We start from the raw sequence: 19,632 nt of genomic DNA on the forward strand, positions 1-19,632 counted from the left end.
TCTTCCCTTCTGTCAGACATAATTCCTCGGTTTGGCCTTCCTACCTCTATACAGGCTGATAACGGACCAGCCTTTAATAGTCAAATGACCCGAGCAGTTTCTCAGGCTCTTGGTATTCAGTGAAACCTTTATATCCTTTACCGTCCTCAATCTTCAGGAAAGGTAGAACGGACTAATGGTCTTTTAAAAACACACCTCACCAAGCTCAGTCACCAACTTAAAAAGGACTAGACAATACTTTTGCCACTTTCCTTTCTCAGAATTCAGGCCTGTCCTCGGAATGGTACAGGTTACAGCCCATTTGAGCTCCTGTGTGGACACTCCTTTTTATTAGGTCCCAGTCTCATTCCAGACACCAGACCAACTTGGACTGCACCCCAAAAACTTTTCATCCCTACTGTCTTCTGTCTAGTCATACTCCTATTCACCGTTCTCAGCTACTCATAAATGCCCTGCTCGTGTTTACACTGCCAGTTTACACTGTTTCTCCAAGTCATCACAGCTGATATCTCCTAGTTCTATCCCAAACTGCCACTCTAAATTCCCTCTTAAAGTAAATAATCTTTGCTGGCAAGGCTATGCTGAGCCTCCTTAAGCACTCTCTAATTAGATGTCCTAGGTCCTCCCAATTCTTTAGTCCTTCAGTGCCTGTTTTTTCTCCTTCTCTTACCTTGTGTCTTCCGTTTAGTTTTCCAATTCGTACAAAGCCGCATCCAGGCCATCACCAATCATTCAATACGACAAATATTTCTTCTAACGACCCCACAATATCACCCCCTACCACAAAATCTTCCTTCAGCTTAATCTCTCCGACTCTAGGTTCCCACGCCGCCCCTAATCCTGCTTGAAGCAGCCCTGAGAAACATCACCCATTCTCTCTCCATACCACCCCCCAAAACTTTTTGCCGCCCCAACACTTCAACACTCTTTTTCTTATTAATATAAGAAGGCAGGAATGTCAGGCCTCTGAGCCCAAGCCAAGCCATCGCATCCCCTGTGACTTGCACGTATCGCCCAGATGGCCTGAAGTAACTGAAGAATCACAGAAGAAGTAAAAATGCCCTGCCTCGCCTTAACTGATGACATTCCACCACAAAAGAAGTGAAAATGGCCAGTCCTTGCCTTAAGCGATGACATTACCTTGTGAAATTCCATTTCCTGGCTCATCCTGGCTCAAAAAGCTCCCCCACTGAGCACCTTGTAACCCCCACTCCTGCCTGCCAGAGAACAACCCCCCTTTGACTGTAATTTTCCTTTACCTACCCAAATCCTATAAAACGGGCCCCACCCTTATCTCCCTTCGCTGACTCTCTTTTCAGACTCAGCCCGCCTGCACCCAGGTGAAATAAACAGCCATGTTTCTCACACAAAGCCTGTTTGGTGGTCTCTTCACACGGACGCGCATGACAATTCCCCTTTCCCATGGTCACAGCTTGGGCACTCACAGTATTTGGTCTGTCTCCCAGGTCCTGCAGGAGCAATCCACTTCCTTCAGAGGGTCTATGGATTCGCTTAGCATTCCTGGTATATTCCTGCAGTAGTTCTGGAGCAAAAGTTAATGATGCGAGTCTCCACATGCTGCTCCATTTGTCCAAGCTGGAGCTTCAAGTTAGTCCTGCCTTCTATCTGCCATCTTCCTTCTAAAAAAAAAAAAAAAAAAGCTGGTTTTATCCTGTTAATCATTAATCTTTCATTTAACTGGAACTATCTAGGAAGCACTGATCGAATCTTCCCCATAGCCATCCCTTCAGTCCTTCATAGGTTGAGACTTTCCTGAGCACCAGCTGTGTTTCCAACACCGTGCCAGGAGACAGGGACTCAGTGTATGAGACACAGCCCCTGCCCCTCACAAAGCTCACCGTCAAGGAAGATCTATCCTTAAGACACAAAGCCCAACCTATTAAGGGCTCACCATTCATTCAGTGCCATTTCTTCCTCATAAAAGCCAAATGAAAACTGACACCCACTTCTTCTGGAAGCGTTTAAGTCTAGAAAAGGACAGGCTCTACTGGTGCATCTTCCAATTATGCGACACAGTTTTCCTTCCCAATTATCTTTAACCAATTATTAAGATGTCCACAGTATCCCCAGGGGGAAGACAGAAAACCGCCAATGCGAAGAAGCAACAAGCATCACAAACCCAAATTTCAGAGCTGTCACCACCAAATGAAATCAGGAGCCCAAGTGTAAGGAAGAAATAACCAATTTGCGAACTCTACGTGCAATCCAAATGAAAATTCAGGAACCATGTACTTTATGAATGAAACCACAGTACACTGAACACTCTCATTTTGAATTGCTTGTATCAATAAAGTACCATTCAGAATGTACGATTATTAATGTACGGGTTTTGGTTTTTATCCGTCCTCTCAAATACAGTGCTCTGTGGAGCAAATCTAAATAGGCAAACCAAGCAGAGCTTTGCAGTGATACCATTCTTTGCTGCCTTAGTCTGTGTAGCTTCGCTGACATTGTGTTGGGTTTTTCTTGCCACATTTGCATATGAAATAAAGCACATTGTCTCACTGGTAATTCGCTTTCCAAGGTGTAAGCAGATATTTGTGTGTTCATAGTTTGTCTTTTCCCTTAATACTTCTTTCTCCATTCCTCATAAGGAAAAGATTTTAACAAGTGTTTATGATATTCTCAGAATATTAGACATCGCTACGTGACGAAGTGATGTATCTTGCTGTTTTTGAAGTGATAGAATCCCAGACTGTGAGTTGAAAGGGAATTTAGTGAAGATTCTGTCCTTCACACTCCAGTCATCACAGGATAAACCTTATGACCTCTGTACACAATGTTACTCCCCTAGGCAGAGATTAAACAGAACTAGAGCTTCAGAAAATCTGATAGTCAAAATGAGAGGAAGTAAAGCAGAGAGAGGAGAAGATCAGGGAAAGAGAGAGAGCTTTTGAATACAATTTATAGAGAAAAAGAAAAAGGCACTAGAGTTACCCTGGGATGGGGGCTGGGGGGGTTACAAGTTTATTGTGCTTTTGTAATGCTTTATAGTTTAGGATTGTTTTCATTTTTAATTACATATAGGATAACAGGGCACTACAATCTTTTCAGTTTGGGGCCTAATAAGGTTTTACTGTAGCTCTGAATCTGTCATGACCACTGTTATTACACTTTAAAGGGATCCCAATCTCAGGATTTGGCATCATCCAGACCTAGGTTGGAACCTTGCCTTTACCACATTCTAGCTGTGTTACTTTGGGCAACGCATGTCCCCTCTCTGAGCCTTATCTGTGAAATGTGCAGTTAGTGAAGTGACAGTAGAAGGGGAAGGAGAGAGCGCACCATTCACAACTGCATGGCACTCAACAAGTATGATGAATTATTGTTATTTATGGAGCCTCTGTTTGAATACTTGTAGCAGGAAGAACTCACTTTCTCACCAGAGCCGATGCATCACCCATCAGTCACCCAGAAGGAGTGACTCCTGTACTCAGCCTCATCTGACTCACCTGCTGTGGACAACCTCCCCTTTCTTTTTTTTTTTTTTTGAGACGGAGTCTCGCTCTGTCCCCCAGGCTGGAGTGTAGTGGTGCGATCTCGGCTCACTGCAAGCTCCACCTCCTGGGTTCACGCCATTCTCCTGCCTCAGCCTCCCGAGTAGCTGGGACTACAGGCGCCAGCCACCACACCCGGCTAATTTTTTGTAATTTTTTAGTAGAGACGGCGTTTCACCGTGTTAGCCAGGATGGTCTCAATCTCCTGACCTTGTGATCCACCTGCCTCGGCCTCCCAAAGTGCTGGGATTAGTAAGGCGTGAGCCACCACGCCCAGCCAACCTCCGTTTTCAACAGCCTCCAGCACAGTGAGCTCAGGACACCTAAGGAGAGATGAATGGTGCTGTGAAAGGAAGAGCCCTTTATCACCTGGTCATGATGAGACAAGTCGGAACCAGCTGGAGCTGTCCTGCAGATTCCTCATGCTCTTTTGGTTACAGCCTCATCACGCCTGGGAATCATTCTGAGCAACCAGCTCACCCCGGTTATAATACCCTGGTCCCAGCGACCCTGTAAAAGATCTGGACTTGGTACATTTAAAGATCTGGCAGCAAGAACAGTCAGCTCTGTAAGAGTGGCATGGTACTCTGGCTGGGCACAGTGGCTCACACCTGTAATTCCAACACTTTGGGAGGCCAAGGCAGGAGGATCACTTGAGGCCAGTAGTTTAAGACCAACCTGGGCAGCATAGTGAGATCCTGTCTCTACAAGAAAAAAATTAAAACAGCCAGGCATGGTGGTGTGTGCCTGTAGTCCTGGCTACTCAGAAGGGAGGATCACTTGAGCCCAGGAGTTTGAGGCTACAGTGAGCTATGATAGCATCACTGCACTCTAGTCTGGGTCATGGAACAAGACTGTATAAAAAAAAAAAAAAATGACACGGAACTCACTCCTAGAATCATATGGTAAGCTCATGGAAAATCAGATTCTATTTGGGGAAAATCTCTAAGTCTCCTCCTGTACCAGCTCAGGGACAGTGTTGTTAAAGTGATTTCATCACATTTGCCTGTGATAAAATCAGGAGAGAACTTGCCCATCCCCACTCTGGAGTCCATACCCTTGGCAATTATGACGTTTGCCCACACAGACATTCTCATATCAGCTGGCTGCGGTGGGCTAAAGGACAACGGGAAAATATAATAGTTTGAAGCCAGTCACTGAAGAAAAGAGCCAAGGGTTTAAGATCTCAGGCTTTGGAGTGGCTCAGCCACATCCTAGCTAGATGCCTCTCAACGCCTCTATAAAATGGGGGCTGGGGCCATTTTCCTCATGGGTTGGGATGTAGATGTTGAGGAGATGCTGTATGTAGGATACTGAGCCCAGGGCCTGGCACTTGGCGATTCCTCAGTAGCTGGCAATTGCTAGCTGGCAGGGCTTGGGAGAAGCTCCAAGGGTGTCTCTAACACCCGTACTGGACTCTTCTATGCTCATACACCACACCTCTTCCAGTGCTGTAACTGGCCCATTAGAATGGTTGCATTAAACAGACTATAAAATGACATCAGTCCCTGAAATGCACCTAAAATAAACTACTATGGGCTAGATGCGGGAGGATGCAGTGGACAATTCAGATTTGCACATCAATCTTGTTCCTGTGTAGCAGGTCAAATGACCTCTGCAAAGAGCCTGCTCATATACACGCATGCGTACACCCAAACACACACTCACACGTCACACATTGGACAAGTGGGCCTATTCTGATTGTCCAGTGACTCTTCCTAAGTCACCTCCAAGAGAGAGAATGAGGGACCTGGATTCCTGGAGGACTGCACAGAGGAAGGAGCTGCCGCCTGGAGCCTTGCAGGGAGGGAACAGGCTCAGCCATTGACCACTGTGTCACCTTCAGCAGTGACTTGACTTCTCTGAGCCTATTTCTTCATTTATAAAGATGTGCCATTTTGCCTGCCCCCACAACAGTTAACTCTGGAAACCAAGCCTGCATGAAACCCCAAATGTTCCCTCTTCCCAGACTCAACACAATCTAATCAATTAAGAGGGGAAACTGGGCCGGGCGCGGTGGCTCAAGCTTGTAATCCCAGCACTTTGGGAGGCCGAGACGGGCGGATCACGAGGTCAGGAGATCGAGACCATCCTGGCTAACACGACGAAACCCTGTCTCTACTAAAAAATACAAAAAAAAAAAAAAACTAGCCGGGCGAGGTGGCGGGCGCCTGTAGTCCCAGCTACTCCAGAGGCTGAGGCAGGAGAATGGCGTAAACCCGGGAGGCGGAGCTTGCAGTGAGCTGCGATCCGGCCATTGCACTCCAGCCCAGGCCACAGAGCAAGACTCCGTCTCAAAAAAAAAAAAAAAAAAAAAAAAGAGGGGAAACTGTAGATATATTCTTCTATTCAGATCTGAGCTGTCCAGTATGGTAGTTACTAATAGCCATGTGCTTATTTGAACTTAAATTTAAATAACTAAAGTGAAATAAAGTTTAAAATTCACTTTCCCAGTTGCACTAGCCACATATTAAGACTCAATAGCTACATATGTCTGATGGTCAGCATAGTAAATGGCACTGATAGAGAACATTTCTGCCATTTCAGAAAGTTCTATTGGACAGTGCTGATTAAGATCATCCAAACATTAATGGCTAGTAATAATGACAGACAATAAAAAGATAAACAGTAGTCTATATAAATAGATATATGTCTGAATAATAGGAACTAGGTAGACAAGAAACAGAAGGGTATACAAAAACTAGAAATACACTGTAGATAATTCTATGGACTGAATTGTTTCCCCTGCTAAATTCATATATTGAAGCCCTAACTCCCAAAGTGATGGGATTTGGAGACAGAAACCTCAGAGAGAGAATTATGTTTAAATGAGGTCATGAGGGTGGGGCCTCACCCTTCATCATGGGATTAGTGCCCTTATAAGAAGAGGAAGACACACCAGAGCTCTCTCTTTGCCATATGAGGACTGACGAAGAAGGTAGCCATCTCCAAGGCAGCAAGAGTCCTCACCAGGAACCAAATCAGTCAGCAGGTTAATCTTAGACTTCTCAGCTTCCAGAACAGTGAGAAATGAATGTCTGTTTTTTAAGCCACCCAGTCTGTGACATTCTGTTGTAGCAGCCCGAGCAGAACAATACACATAATAAGGGTAAATTAGTTGAGTCCAGCTTCTCTTGTTCATGTGAACTGAACTTTTCATCTTGAAACCAGTTCTACAAAGAGCAGATTTTCCCTGGGTGAGTAAGATGTGGCTCTCGGCAGACAGCCACCTGCAGGCCTCTGGGAAAGGCCAGGTGCTGTGCCTGTTTGTTTTCGCAATGGGAACCTTCAATGGTTGCAGTGTCTCCTCCTCCCAAAAGGTTTCTAAATTGGATTTTCCCCTAGGTTATAATGAACAGGCTAATAAATGTCAACCCTGGATGTGAGAGGACTAGAAAGGGGAGACCATTTCATCCCATGTCTAAATCCATGCTGCCACCTGGTGGATCCCACTATAAGAGAAATGTGGGGATTTTGTGTTAATGGCCTTGCTAATTGCCCAGTGAACCCAAAGAGGCAAAGACGATGGTGAGCATTAGCTTCTTGTCACATCATGAGCTGAGCAGTTTACATACATATGTCAGGTAACTGGCAACAACCCCAGGCTGGGGGAATTATTGTGCACCTTTTCCAGATGAGAAAAAGGTCTTGGAGAGTTAAAAATCTACTTTATTGAAAGAACAATTGGATGAATAAATGAGTAAACAAAGGAGTAAATGAATGCAGGCTTAGTTTATGTCCATTATTTTCAGAGTTACACAATGTTTGTGCTGGATTCAGGTAAACTCTGAAATGACAGTGATAATCCTGGCTGAGTTTGTGAATGAGTAGATGGTATAATTAACATCTATTGAGTACTGGCTTTGGACTATGCATTGTTCTGCGTACTTCATACATATTAACTTAGTTCAACCTTATAGCAACCTATGAAGTGTGGGTACTATATAATCTCATTTTATAAATGATGAAACAAAGACACAAAGGTTAAGCAGTTTGTCCAAAGTCACACAGCTGGTGTGTGCTGGGATTTCAACCCAGGCAGTCTGACCCCAGATGCAGCAGTTATCTTAATCACTACATTATATACCACTTCTCAGATAAGAAGGGCTGTCTTAGGCCCGTCTCTGAATCTTGGTAAAGAACTCAAGGTACATCTTGACCCCACCCCCCAGCCTGTCATAGAGGCACTTGGCCCAGATGAGTCCCAGAATATTGCATCTAGATCATCCTTTCTTATCATTTTATGCAACTGACATTTCCACGTCAATGGTAAGTCAAACCATAAGACTGGGACTGCATTTCCCCCTCCATCCACAGGCAGCAATGTGCTCCTTAAGCACATGGAGTATCCACTTTGTGCAAAACCCTGTGCTCAGGATGACGATGATGACAACACAGGCCCTGCTGTCAAGAAGATCACAGTCAAGCTAGGGAGACATACTGATGGGCTATCATAATCCAGGTAGTAAGTCCCAGGAAAGAGGATGCCCAGAGTACAAAGGGAGCTCAGACAAGGGACACATAACCCAGAGTGGGGCTTGGAATCAGGGAAGGCTTCCTGGAGGAAGTGACATCCATGCTGTTGGGAGAGGAGCACTTCCCTTCTGCTTCCTTCCAAGAGCAGTATGGCACTCCTGGCCTCTTTCTGCCTCTTTACCTGCCCAATGCCCAGCAATTGATGGGGACTTGTGATTCATAATTTGGGGAATAAAGTGGGCATATTTAGCCACACCCTACCATCCCTCCTGGCTTACTTAAGTAAACAGAGTGACTGGCAATGGGCATCTTTGATTATGAGCAATAGAAACTAAACTAAGGTAAACTAAGAAAGGAGTCGTCCAAACATTTAGAAGGAAGGGAGTGAGGTGTGCCACTGGACAACTCAGCTCCAACTACCATTTCTTGGAAAGAAAGTATGAGAGATGGAGAGCAGCCTGCTCACGATCATGTGTACTTGGAGCCTGATGCCACTCTTGTGAGTTCCCTGGGAGCTAAGTTGGAAGGAAGCAGACTGCAAAAAGCAGGAGGATGCAGTGAAAAAGAGATGGGAGGGGAGCTGCCTGGGCTCCTGGTGGCTTCCAGGCCTTGGTACCAATTGCACGAGGCCCATGATGGGGCCATGTATCTTTGGCAGCCAGAGCCCTTCTTTTGGGAAGCAGCTGCTCCACAGTTCCAAGTGGTTCTGGTGGGGATGCAACCACAGGACCCTGGCCACCTCCTCCCCAACATGGACAGAGATGGAAATGTAGCCTGGGCTGGGCCAATCACATCTTCTCTCTAAGAACTGGTAGTTGGAGCTGAGTTGTCCAGTGGCAGCACCTCATTCCTTTGCTTTCCTTGTTGGGATGATGCCTTTTAAAATTTCCCTTAGTTTAGGTTTCTATTGCTTGTAATCCAAGAAGCCCATTGCCAGTCACTCTGTTTACTCAAATAAGTCAGTTTGAGTGGCCTTCTGTTTCCCCTCAAAACCAAAGAGCACCTGGAATAGTTGATATTTCAGCTTTGCATCATAGATTTTCTGGATTCCTATTGCCGACTGAAATAACAGCTGTTTCACCAGAAATAACTTGATAAATGTTTATTGGAAGCCAAATGTGAGGATCGACCCAGGAAGACGCACCAACAAAGTTGGGAGTGTCCTAGAGTCTGTTACAAGTTAGAAAGCTTTTATGGGAAGGTTTAGAAGAAGGAAGGAGGGCTCTTCATACAAAGAGTTGTCTTTTTGTTATTGGAAGGTATAATACAGAGATTACAGTCACTGGCTACAGATGACAACCTACAGGCTAAAATATCTATGGGCAAGACAGCAAAGTTTCGTGATTCAGAAACAAATCAGCAAAACTTCGTGATTCAGAAGCAAAACAGCATCCTTTTCCATGTCAGTAAGGCATACATTAATCACTATGTCAATGGTTTAAGGAAATGATGATAAGAATCGTTACTCAGAAACAGAATGTCCTCACGAATCACAAAATTTCTGCTAGGTGGGTAGCCTGACAAATGCAAGTTATACTAATTAGTCACTTTCATGGCTGCTGCTGCACAAAAACCTTCTTGGATGTGCTCATGCTCTGGTGTGGACAGAATGACAGGTTTGGGTGGTAACCATCCGCCCTTCCTTTTGGGGACTGCCTACAGAGAGGCCATGCCCTTGGCATTGTCTGTTGGGTGTGGGCCATGTGATACTTCCTGGGAGGAATGTGGTTGGCCCTTTCTAGAAAACAGTCACCCTCTTCCCCAAACTGCTTCCCAGCTACATTCATCCCCTTTGTCACTGCTTATGAGGCTGAGCTCCAGGGCCTGCACATTGAATGCTTCTCCCTCCCTGTGGACCGGGCCTCCCTCCCACCACCACTTCCAACACTAGTGGCTCAGCAATGAGGGCTGTGTACTACACAAACGGGAAAATAATATTAAAATGACTCCCAGTTTGGGGCAGTTTCACATCTGTCATTTTGTTGTTGTTGTCCCCACTCCCAGCCCCCATCCTGTGAAAGCGGCATCTCCATTTGCCTGATGTGGAAAGAGGCTGAGAAAGGCTGGGTAACTTTCCCAGAATCACAGATCTGGTTAGTGTCAGAATCAGGGCACAGTTGAAAGCAAAAGGCCAATATTCCCTGAGGCACCAACAAGGTATTTACCTCCAATGAGACCAAAAGCTGTAAAGCAGTAATTAAATGTCTCTTCCTTCTGTTCCCAACTGACTTCCACTGAACCCTGCCTGACCACTTTGGCACAGAGGGTGGGCACAGGTGACTTGGATAAGGTAGTAGGAGGTCTTCCCATCACACTTGAAGCCTAATTTCTCTCAGGACTAATAGGCTTTTGATGAAGGGATCATGATATAAAGAGCTGGTTACCTGTTGTATCAGGTTTCGTGTTTCATCTTGCCCAAAGAGTTACCACTGCAGGAGAAGGCCTTCAACCTCCATCTACAGGCTTCTGCCTCAGCTTTCCCTCTACCCTAGTTTATTGAAAGTAAAGACTGCTAATTGATCTGATTAGCCAAAGTCCAGGACAATGCCTTTGACGCCACTTTCCCAGTGGACAGGTTTACTACATCTTAAAGGTCAGTAAATGGGGGCCAGGTGCAGGGGCTCACACCTGTAATCCCAGTGCTTTGGGAGGCCAAGGCAGGAGGATTGCTTTAGCCCAGGAGCGCAAAACCAGCCTGGCAACAAAATGAGACCCCTGCCTCTACAAAAGAATTTAAAAATTAGCCAAACATGGTGGCATACACCTGTAAGTCCTGGCTACTTGGGAGGCTGAGGTGGGAGGATCACTTGAGCCCAGGAGTTTGAGACTGCAGTGAGATCACACCACTGCACTCCAGCCTGGGTGATAGAACGAGACTCTGTCTCTAAAAAGCATTAAAAAGAAAAAAATATAAAGTCAGCACATTGGGCTTTCCTTCTTCCCTGAAGGCCTGAAGTACATAGTAAGGTCTGGAGGCCTTACTACATCTTAAAGGTCAGTAAATGGGGGCCAGGTGCAGTGGCTCACACCTGTAATCCCAGTGCTTTGGGAGGCCAAGGCAGGAGAATTGCTTGAGCCCAGGAGTCATGCAATAGTCAGACCCAGGACGAGCCTGCCTCCATGGACGGGTGAATGAGGCTCTTCTCTTGTCTATCTCTTTCCTGTCTGGCACTGAGTGGGCAAATCAAGCCAGAGGAAGCAGCGAACTTCATTTAAACCATCATCCCAGCTTTGAATGCTCCAAAACAGCTTTCCTTCTAGCTCAGCTATAAATAAAGTGGTGCTTTCGTTTTTCAGTTAGCTGTTGGTATCTAGTAAACTCTTCTCAACCAACTCTTCTCAGTGGAGGTCTGAGGGAGCAAACCCTGATTTGTACATTTGCCAATTTTCTTGTTGTAAATACACTTACTGTGGCCAGTTTCAACAAACCCACATGACATCATTCAGAAGATATGCACGTTCACACACCATTATGTAGTATTTCGACCACACAGACACAATAGGCATCAATGAGCTTAGGAGTACAGATGATAGAAAACTGTAGCAAAATAATTAGGAAGTGATGAATTATGAATATTTGTTACCTTCATTTTATATATGATTTAATTAAAAGTTGCTATGGTTTAATTTTTAATAATGGTTGTATTTATTAACCAGCTCATAACATTCCTGAAAATTTGGCAATTAGTTCTCGTGAGCCCATACAAACTAGCTCTGGCACACCACTGCATTTACCTATTATTCCTTGCATGTGGTGTTCTCTCAATCAAGCTCTCTATTGCTTTCCTCTGCCAAGTGCCCTTTTCTTTGAGGAACAGCTTCTTTTGTTTCATTTTGTTCTGAGGGGCTGTCAATTACATGACAATTACATCCCACCAACCGGTGGTAACAGGACCTGTGCCCAAAGTTAGGCCAAGCCATGGGGTGAGTGGGGAGGTGGCAGGGCTGAGTGTGGGCATTTCTGGGACCTCGGCTGTAATACTACCAACTATCAACCCCATTCTCTCTTGCCAAGTTGGGGGAAGCAACCTAGCCAGCACCAAAACCATCCCCTACCAGTATTTACATTATTGAAAGACTCTGACCTCACTGTCCTCCCCATCTGTCTCTTGCAGGGGCTCCCCCTCTGCAGGGTCACTGTGGGCTACCTGTGGCCCTAGACAAGGGTCATACCTTGTCAGAAGGACCCTTTCCACACAGCCCTCTCTGTTCTCAGGTTCTGGCAACCACTCCCTCCTCTCACACCTACCCGCCTAGTGTTAGCAACAGCTCTGCGGGTGATAATCCGCATTCACTGCCAACATCTTTGTAAACACACTGTCTTAGTCCATTCAGACTGATATAACAAAATACCATAGAACGGGTGGCTTCTAAACAATAGGACTTTATTTCTCATAGTTTTGGATGCTGGGAAGTCCGAGATCAATATGCCAGCAGATTTGGTGGCTGGTAAGGACCAGCTTCCTAGTTCATAGAAGGTAGGAGCGGTTAATAAGCTTGCTGGGCCGCTTTTATAAAGGCACTAATCTCATTCCACCCTCCCCCCTCATAACCTAATCACCTCTCAAACGTCCCACCTCCTAATACTATTGCACAGGGGATTAGGTTTCAACATATGAATTTTGGAAGGATAGAAACATTCAGTTTATAGCATAATCCCTTTATTAAACACTCTTCAAATTAGCCAGTTTGGGTGTGCCATGCATTTCCTGCAGGAACCTGGCAGACCTCCCTCTGTACTCCCCACGCTGCTCTGTTCATTATGTTCACAGGAGGCTTTGTCGGCCCAGCGGACTAGAACACAGGCTCTGGAGTCAGCCCCGAGTTCGAATTCTACCTCTCCTATTTACTAGCTGCAATACCAGACTCACTTTACTTTACCTCTTTGTGCCTCCATGTTGGTCGCCTGTAAAATGAGGACAGCAGTCCCCACCTCGAAAGGTCATTATAAGGATGGAGTGACACAGTCCATGTAAAAAACCTAATACAATGTGTGATATCTACAAACTGCCAGTAAGTGTTGATGACTTTTATTACATTGCTTTTTTTTTTTTTTTTTTTTGAGACAGAGTCTCACCCTGTCACCCAGGCTGGAGTGCAGTGGCACAATCTCGGCTCACTGCAAGCTCCGCCTCCCGCGTTCACGCCATTCTCCTGCCTCAGCCTCCTGAGTAGCTGGGACTACAGGTGCCCGCCACCACGGCCGGCTAATTTTTTTGTATTTTCAGTAGAGATGGGGTTTCACCGTGTTAGCCAGGATGGTCTCGATCTCCTGACTTCGTGATCCACCCGCCTCGGCCTCCTAAAGTTCTGGGATTACAGGCGTGAGCCACCGCGCCTGGCCTATTACACTGCTTTTTAAAAATATACAACAATTATTAACTATATTCATCATGCTGCAGGTAGAGCTCCAGAACTTACTCATCCTAAGTGAAACTATTTTGATTATATTTCCCTTACTGTATTGTGAACTCTTCTTTGTTCTTTTCCAGATTTTTCTCTCTTTAAGTGGAGACCCAGAAGCTAAACCTGGATTAAAAGGACTTGTACCACAGGAATGGCACATAGGCCCCCATACCCCCATGATGGTACTGGTTTCCATTGAGTCCACTGAAGACCTCCAGTTCTCCACAAGAGCTCCCAAGTGCAGATGGGAGTCAGTACTTGAGATATGAACCTATATATCTTCTCTGGCTTGGGTCTGCAGGAAATGAGAAAGTTGTTGGTTGGTGGGAATAGTGTCTAGTGGTGGCAGCCTGGTGCAGCCATCTCAGGAAGACTGGGTCTCAGCTGCCACAGGGGATTCAGGACAGGAGACCATACCTACTGCAGGTGTCCCCCGCCCCGCCGCAGGTGTGTGTGTGAGCACTGAGGGGTCAGGGTCAAGCAAGTGTTGCGTCATCATCCCTAATTGTCTACCCTGCCACCCACCATTCCAAGCGCATCAAGAGGACACCTGAGGGCTGCAAGGGGCTGAGAGTTCCTGGAAGAAACGCCAGATGCTTCTTTTTTATGGCTCACCTCGAGCTTCTCCTGTATCTGCGCCTCACTGTGGAAGGAGAGCTTGGGGGAGCCTTGACAGACCTGTTCTAAACCTGGCCCTGCCATATCCTAGCCATGTGCCTGTGGGTAAGCCATTTTCCCTCTTTGAGCCTCTGCTTCCTCGTTTGTAAAACATGCCAAGAACAGTATCTATTTCACCAGCTGGCAGTGAGAATTAAATTATTCAACTCCACTGACTCCCTTAGTGCCCAGCACACAGTTTGCATGTAGCAGGTGGGCACTTTTAAGGAGCATGGCCTGGGGAGGACCTATTGGGACTCTGGGGAAAGAAACGAGGCCGTGCCAGACATCTGTGTCTCCTTCTGAGCTCTGCACTTGGTTTTCCTGATGCCTAGTTTGTTCCCATTTATTCTTATTAAGATTCTCCACCTGCATCCCACCCCATTCACCGCCCTCTGGCCTGGCCAGCCTGAAGTTTTCTGGGAGAACAAAGGAGCTTCTCTGGTAACAACCAGCCTAGGGCTCAAATCTGGCTTCTTCCTGGGGAGAAGAGGCCTGGAATATCTGGATTCCAAAAGGGTCTGGAATCTCTGCCTGGAGTAGGAGGGTTTCTATGTGTAGAGCAGAGGTTACCATGTCTGGGGGACTTTCCACCTTTACTTTACTTAGCCTGCAATAGTGTTTTGGAAACATTTGAATTCATTGCTGAGATTCAGAAACCAGCAGCTTTCACCTGGCCCTGTGCCCACACTCCTGCCCTGGCAACAAGCAGCTGGAGCTGGGTGTCCACTGCCCCTGTAGTGGGAGCACGAGCTCTGTGGCTTGCCAGTTTCCACCTGGCTTCCTGGGTGCAGTTCCAGGGTTTCCAGCCTGGCCTTGTAGGCACGTGCCTCTGTGTCCTCAAGATAGAGGTGGCTGGACAAACTTTTGTGCACGTGTACGCAACTTCTAGGTTCCCACCTCCCCATTTAACCATCTACCAGGATCTGCAGACCCATGCCACAGATGTAACTCCAATTACTACAACGGAACCATCTCTGCTCCCCTCAAAAGCCAATCTCTTTACTGTAAACTAGATCCCTCCTGCCGTGGTTTGAATGTTTTTGTGCCCTCCAAAATGCATGTTTCGGGAACTTACAGTATTGGGACGAGAGAACTAAGAAGAGGTGTTTAGAATTTAGGCAGAGCCCTCATGAATGAATTAATGCTACTATTAAAAGTGCGAACTTGCAGTGAGCCAAGATTGCGCCACTGCACTCCAGCCTGGGCAACAGAGCGAGACTCCGTCTCAAAAAAAAAAAAAAAAAGAAAAAGTGCTTGCTGGAGTGGGTTCCCTCTTCTCTCCTGCTCTTCTGCCATGAGAAGACAGAGCTAACTGTTCCTCCCCTCTTGAAGACATAGCATTCAAGGCGTCATCTTGGAAGCAGAGACATGACGATCCAAACTGTTGGTGCCTTAATCTCCACCTTACCTGCCTCCAGAACTGTGAGAATAAATTTCTGTTCTTTATAGATACTCCAGTCTGTGGAGTTATAGCAGCACAAAACAGACTAAGACACCACCTCTCTTGACCACTCAAGGACACCATTCCAGCAATTTCCCAGATCTCTTCTACATCATCACTTTTTCTCTCTACCAGGCCATGGTTATTTCTCCCATCTTAATAAAAACCTTCTCTTATCCCCACTTGCCCTACCAGGTACTGCTCTAGTTCTCTGTGATCTTCTGCAGCTAAATTCCTCTAAAGAGCTACACCCATTGTCTCCAAATCATCTTTCATTCACTCGTAAAACCACTCCAGTCAGGCTTTAACCCTGTCACTCAACCAAAACTGCTCTGGCAAGATCAGTAGTAACATGTTGCAAAATCCAAGGGCAAATTCTCAAGCTCACCTTACTTGGCCTATCTGTCGGCACCGTCTCTCAGAGGTGACCACTTCCTCCTTTGGCTGTCAAGACACCTGATTCCACTCCTTTTCATTCTCCTTTGCAGGTTCCTCTTGTTCTCCCCATCTTTTTAAGTGAGAGTGCCTCCACGCTCAATATATGGTTATCTTTCTCCCTACCCTCACTCCCTCGGTGATTTCATTTGACTTCATTTTTTAAACAAACCTACCTGTCAGCAACTCCCCAACGTATACCTCCAGCCCAGGCTTTCTCCTGAACTCCAGGCTTACATGGGCCCCTGCTACACAGCTACTCCACCAGGACACCAAAAACTTCACATATCTCAAACAAAACTGCTGATTGTGTCCTGAAAACCATTCCACCTGTGCTCCTCCTTCTCACCAAACCTGTTCCACCTGTGTTCTCCTATCTTAGATTACCACTCTGTGCTTCAATTGCCCGATACTTCTTACTACACCCACTGCTACCCACATGATCTTCTACTTGGTTAATTTTTAGAGACAGGGTTTTGCTCTGTTGCCCAGGCTGGCATGCCAGTGACATGGTCATAGCTCACTGTAACTTTAAACACTTGGGGTCAAGCAATCCTTCCCACGCCAGCCTCCTGAGTAGCTGGGACTCGGCATGGTCTTTTTAGCTGGAATATTAATTACTACAGCCTCCTGACTGCTCTCCCTGCTTCCTTGCTTGCACCCTTGTAGTCTATTCATATCACAGCAGCACAAGTCAGATCCTGTCACTCCCCAGAAGGCTAATGACTCTGTCCCACTTGGAGTAAAGCCCAGAGTCCCTACCATGACTATCAGGCTCTACACAAATGGCCCCTCTCTGTATTCATCCCTACCACTCTCCCCTCACTCCTCCTGCTCCAGCCATCTGGACTGTTTGCTGGTTCTCAAAAATGCTACCATACTCCCATCTTTGGAGCAGTCTTTGCACTGGCCCTTCTGCCTGGAACATTCCCTAGGGTGCCACATAGCTATGACCCTCAACCTCTTCAAGAAATCCCATGTGAAATTCTGCCCTGCCTTCCTCTGACCCGCCCTGGCAATCCTTACTCTGCTTTTTTTCCCCCTTAGCATGTCATCTTCTATGATACCATATTATGATTTACTTATTTATAATATTTATTGTCTGTCTCTCCCCCATCCCCAATCCCAAGTGCCTAGGCACAAAATTAGCACTCAATAAATATTTCTTGAATATATGAATTTCTAGGAAGGGCCAGGGCTTTGATAAGATTATCAGAGAGTTTGCGGTCCAAAAAACATGGAAAAAAAAAAAAAAAAACCCAAGATCAAAACACCAAACACTTCCAAGGAGTAAACATGTTTGGGAAAAAAACACACTCCCACACACCAAATCCCCACTATTCCAGTCCTCAAAGAACCTTTGTGAGCAGAGACACAGCAGTAGAACCAATGTATATATTGCTCTTGGTTTCTGCCAATTCCTTCCTGATCATCTGTCGTTCTGGTTTGCATGACTATGACAGTGTTGGGGGTTCCCTCCCCGGTCCCTCGGGAGACCTTGAATGCTGGCTGGGCAGCAGCTTCTAGACATCATGAGAGAGCTCACTCAGCAGCACATAGAGAGGAGAGACCATGAGATTTACCACGCAAAGCGGGCACTGTATGTGAAGTACATGCTGGTAGCAACAAGAACAGCGGTAAATACAGAACAGAAAATAACCATCTTTGAAATGACAACAAATGGGACACATTATCTAAGCACTAACACCTAAGGAGGTGGCTGCCCAAGCTCTGGTGGGCAGCTCCTCAGGAGAGAGAGGCCGACTTCTTTCCAGGTTGCCTGGTCTTCAGTCCTTGTAACTTTTCATCTTTTAGCGCCTTCAGGAATGTATCTGCAGAAGAGCAAAACAAACTTAGCCGTAATAGAAAAGCCATAAGGGCTTTTCCTAACACTTTCAAAACAAACTCCTGGTAAGCAATGGTGCTTCCTCGAACTTAAAATCCCATTTGTGATCCAAGATGGGAGAGAAAAAAAAAACAAAAAACCGAAAACTCTGACTGTAAAAACATGTAACTGGTTCTGACTGTACATGCAACACATCCCGTTACATGTGTTTTTACAGTCAGAGTTGCTAAGTCCTGGATTTCTTCTTCTTCTTTTGAGAGGGAGTCTCGCTCTTTCGCCCAGGCTGGAGTGCAGTGGCACAATCTTGGTTCACTCCAGCCTCCGCCTCCTGGGTTCAAGCGATTCTCCTGCCTCATCCTCTCGAATAGATGAGAGTACAGGTGCGTGCCACCAAGCCCGGTTCATTTTTGTATTTTAGTAGACACAGGGTTTTACCATGTCGGTCAGGCTGGTCTCCAGCTCCTGACCTCAAATGATCCGCGCGCATTGGCCCCCCAAAAGTGCTGAGATTACAGGTGCCAGTCACCACACCCGGCCCCTGGATTTCTTAACTATGTAGTCAGTTATGATTTCTTAACTATGAATACGTAGTATTATCTATGTATTCTTAGATAACTATGAATACATAGATAATACTACGTATTCATAGTTAAGAAATCCAGGCCTTAGCAAAGCCCAGTTTTTCTAGGGACAGTTTTCCTTCCATGGCTATGAGAAAGGGTGCATTACAGTGTGTCTGATGAACTGAAGACCATTTCCATGGCCACATGGACTTAAGGATTTAGGTTATTTCATACTTCCCTCCTCTGTGTGGCAGGGGAAGCCAACTTAAGCCATGATATACGATAGTTGGAATGATCTTTTTTAGAACCATCTGCCCTCCTCCAGTGGTCAAGTACAAGCCTTAGCCAAAACAAGTGATGGGAAAGACAAAGTCTGCAGGACAACCTACCGCTACTGAAAGTTCCACTTTGCAATAGGTCCTTCTTGGAGCACAATGCATTTAACAACTTTACCCTCCAACAGGGAGGAGTCATTCAGCTCGTAGGCTAAGGTATCCTGCCCACATCAACACACCTGGTCTCCCCTGGTCCAGAGCCCTAAGACTTCAGACCTAAGACCAGATGTCAGCCCAGGATCTGGTGAGAGAACTACTGGCGCCAAGGCCACGGAGTCCCAGGGGGCTGCCCTCCAGCATTGAGAAGTGGTGTCCCAAAGCTGTCCAGGAAATGGCCTTCGGCCTCTTGCACAACTCCCACCTCCTCCTTAAGATACTCCAACTGACTGTCACCTACTTCACCTTGCCCCCATAGAGAGCCCCGGTTTAAGACCGAATATTAAAGCTTAGGGACTGTCTGTGGTGGGTGGAGCTCCAGAGTACAGGGTAGGGGGATGACTGAGCAGGAGGATTAAAGTTCAGGACGGGGTGGTGGCAGATGGAGTTCCAGGTGTGGAGGCCCAGAGTCCAGATTACCCAAAGGGTTTAGGATAGAGGCAGGATGGAGTTTGGGACTAAGGGGCTCATGAAGTTCAGATCTGTGGTTGGGGGAGGAGTCGGTTGAAGTCCAGGATAAGGGAGTCTGGGTGCTAGGGAATAGATTTTGGATCTGGGACTACTGGGGGCTGGAGTCAAACCAGGGCTGCATTTCGGGGCGGGGCACGGAGCCAAGGAGGGAGCCAGGGCAGGCTAAGGCTGGGCTCGGTGGCCCCGGCGAGGTCACGCACAGCGCTGGGAGTCGAAACCGTCCCCAGTGATGGTGAGCAGCTCCAGCTCCTTAATCCGGATCTCCAGCTCGCACAGTTCTTCGGGGTGGGAGGCAGAGGCGAGCCTGGGGGTCGAGGGGCGGGGG

The 19,632-nt window shown here is 46.5% G+C and overlaps 1 protein-coding gene across 1 annotated transcript in view; it reads right to left on the minus strand.

The window, feature by feature from the left end:
• Window positions 1–17,514: 17,514 nt before the first annotated feature.
• The window catches only part of CD59 (CD59 molecule, complement regulatory protein), a 32,715-nt gene continuing 30,597 nt past the window's right edge, over window positions 17,515–19,632 (minus strand). The window contains exon 5 of the transcript XR_001001150.1: window positions 17,515–17,768. The gene's annotated coding sequence lies outside the window, so the exon portion shown is untranslated. The remainder of the gene's footprint in view (window positions 17,769–19,632) is intronic.

The sequence above is a fragment of the Colobus angolensis genome, unplaced genomic scaffold, assembly GCF_000951035.1.
Source record: "Colobus angolensis palliatus isolate OR3802 unplaced genomic scaffold, Cang.pa_1.0 Scaffold152, whole genome shotgun sequence".
NCBI classification, from domain to species: domain Eukaryota; kingdom Metazoa; phylum Chordata; class Mammalia; order Primates; family Cercopithecidae; genus Colobus; species Colobus angolensis.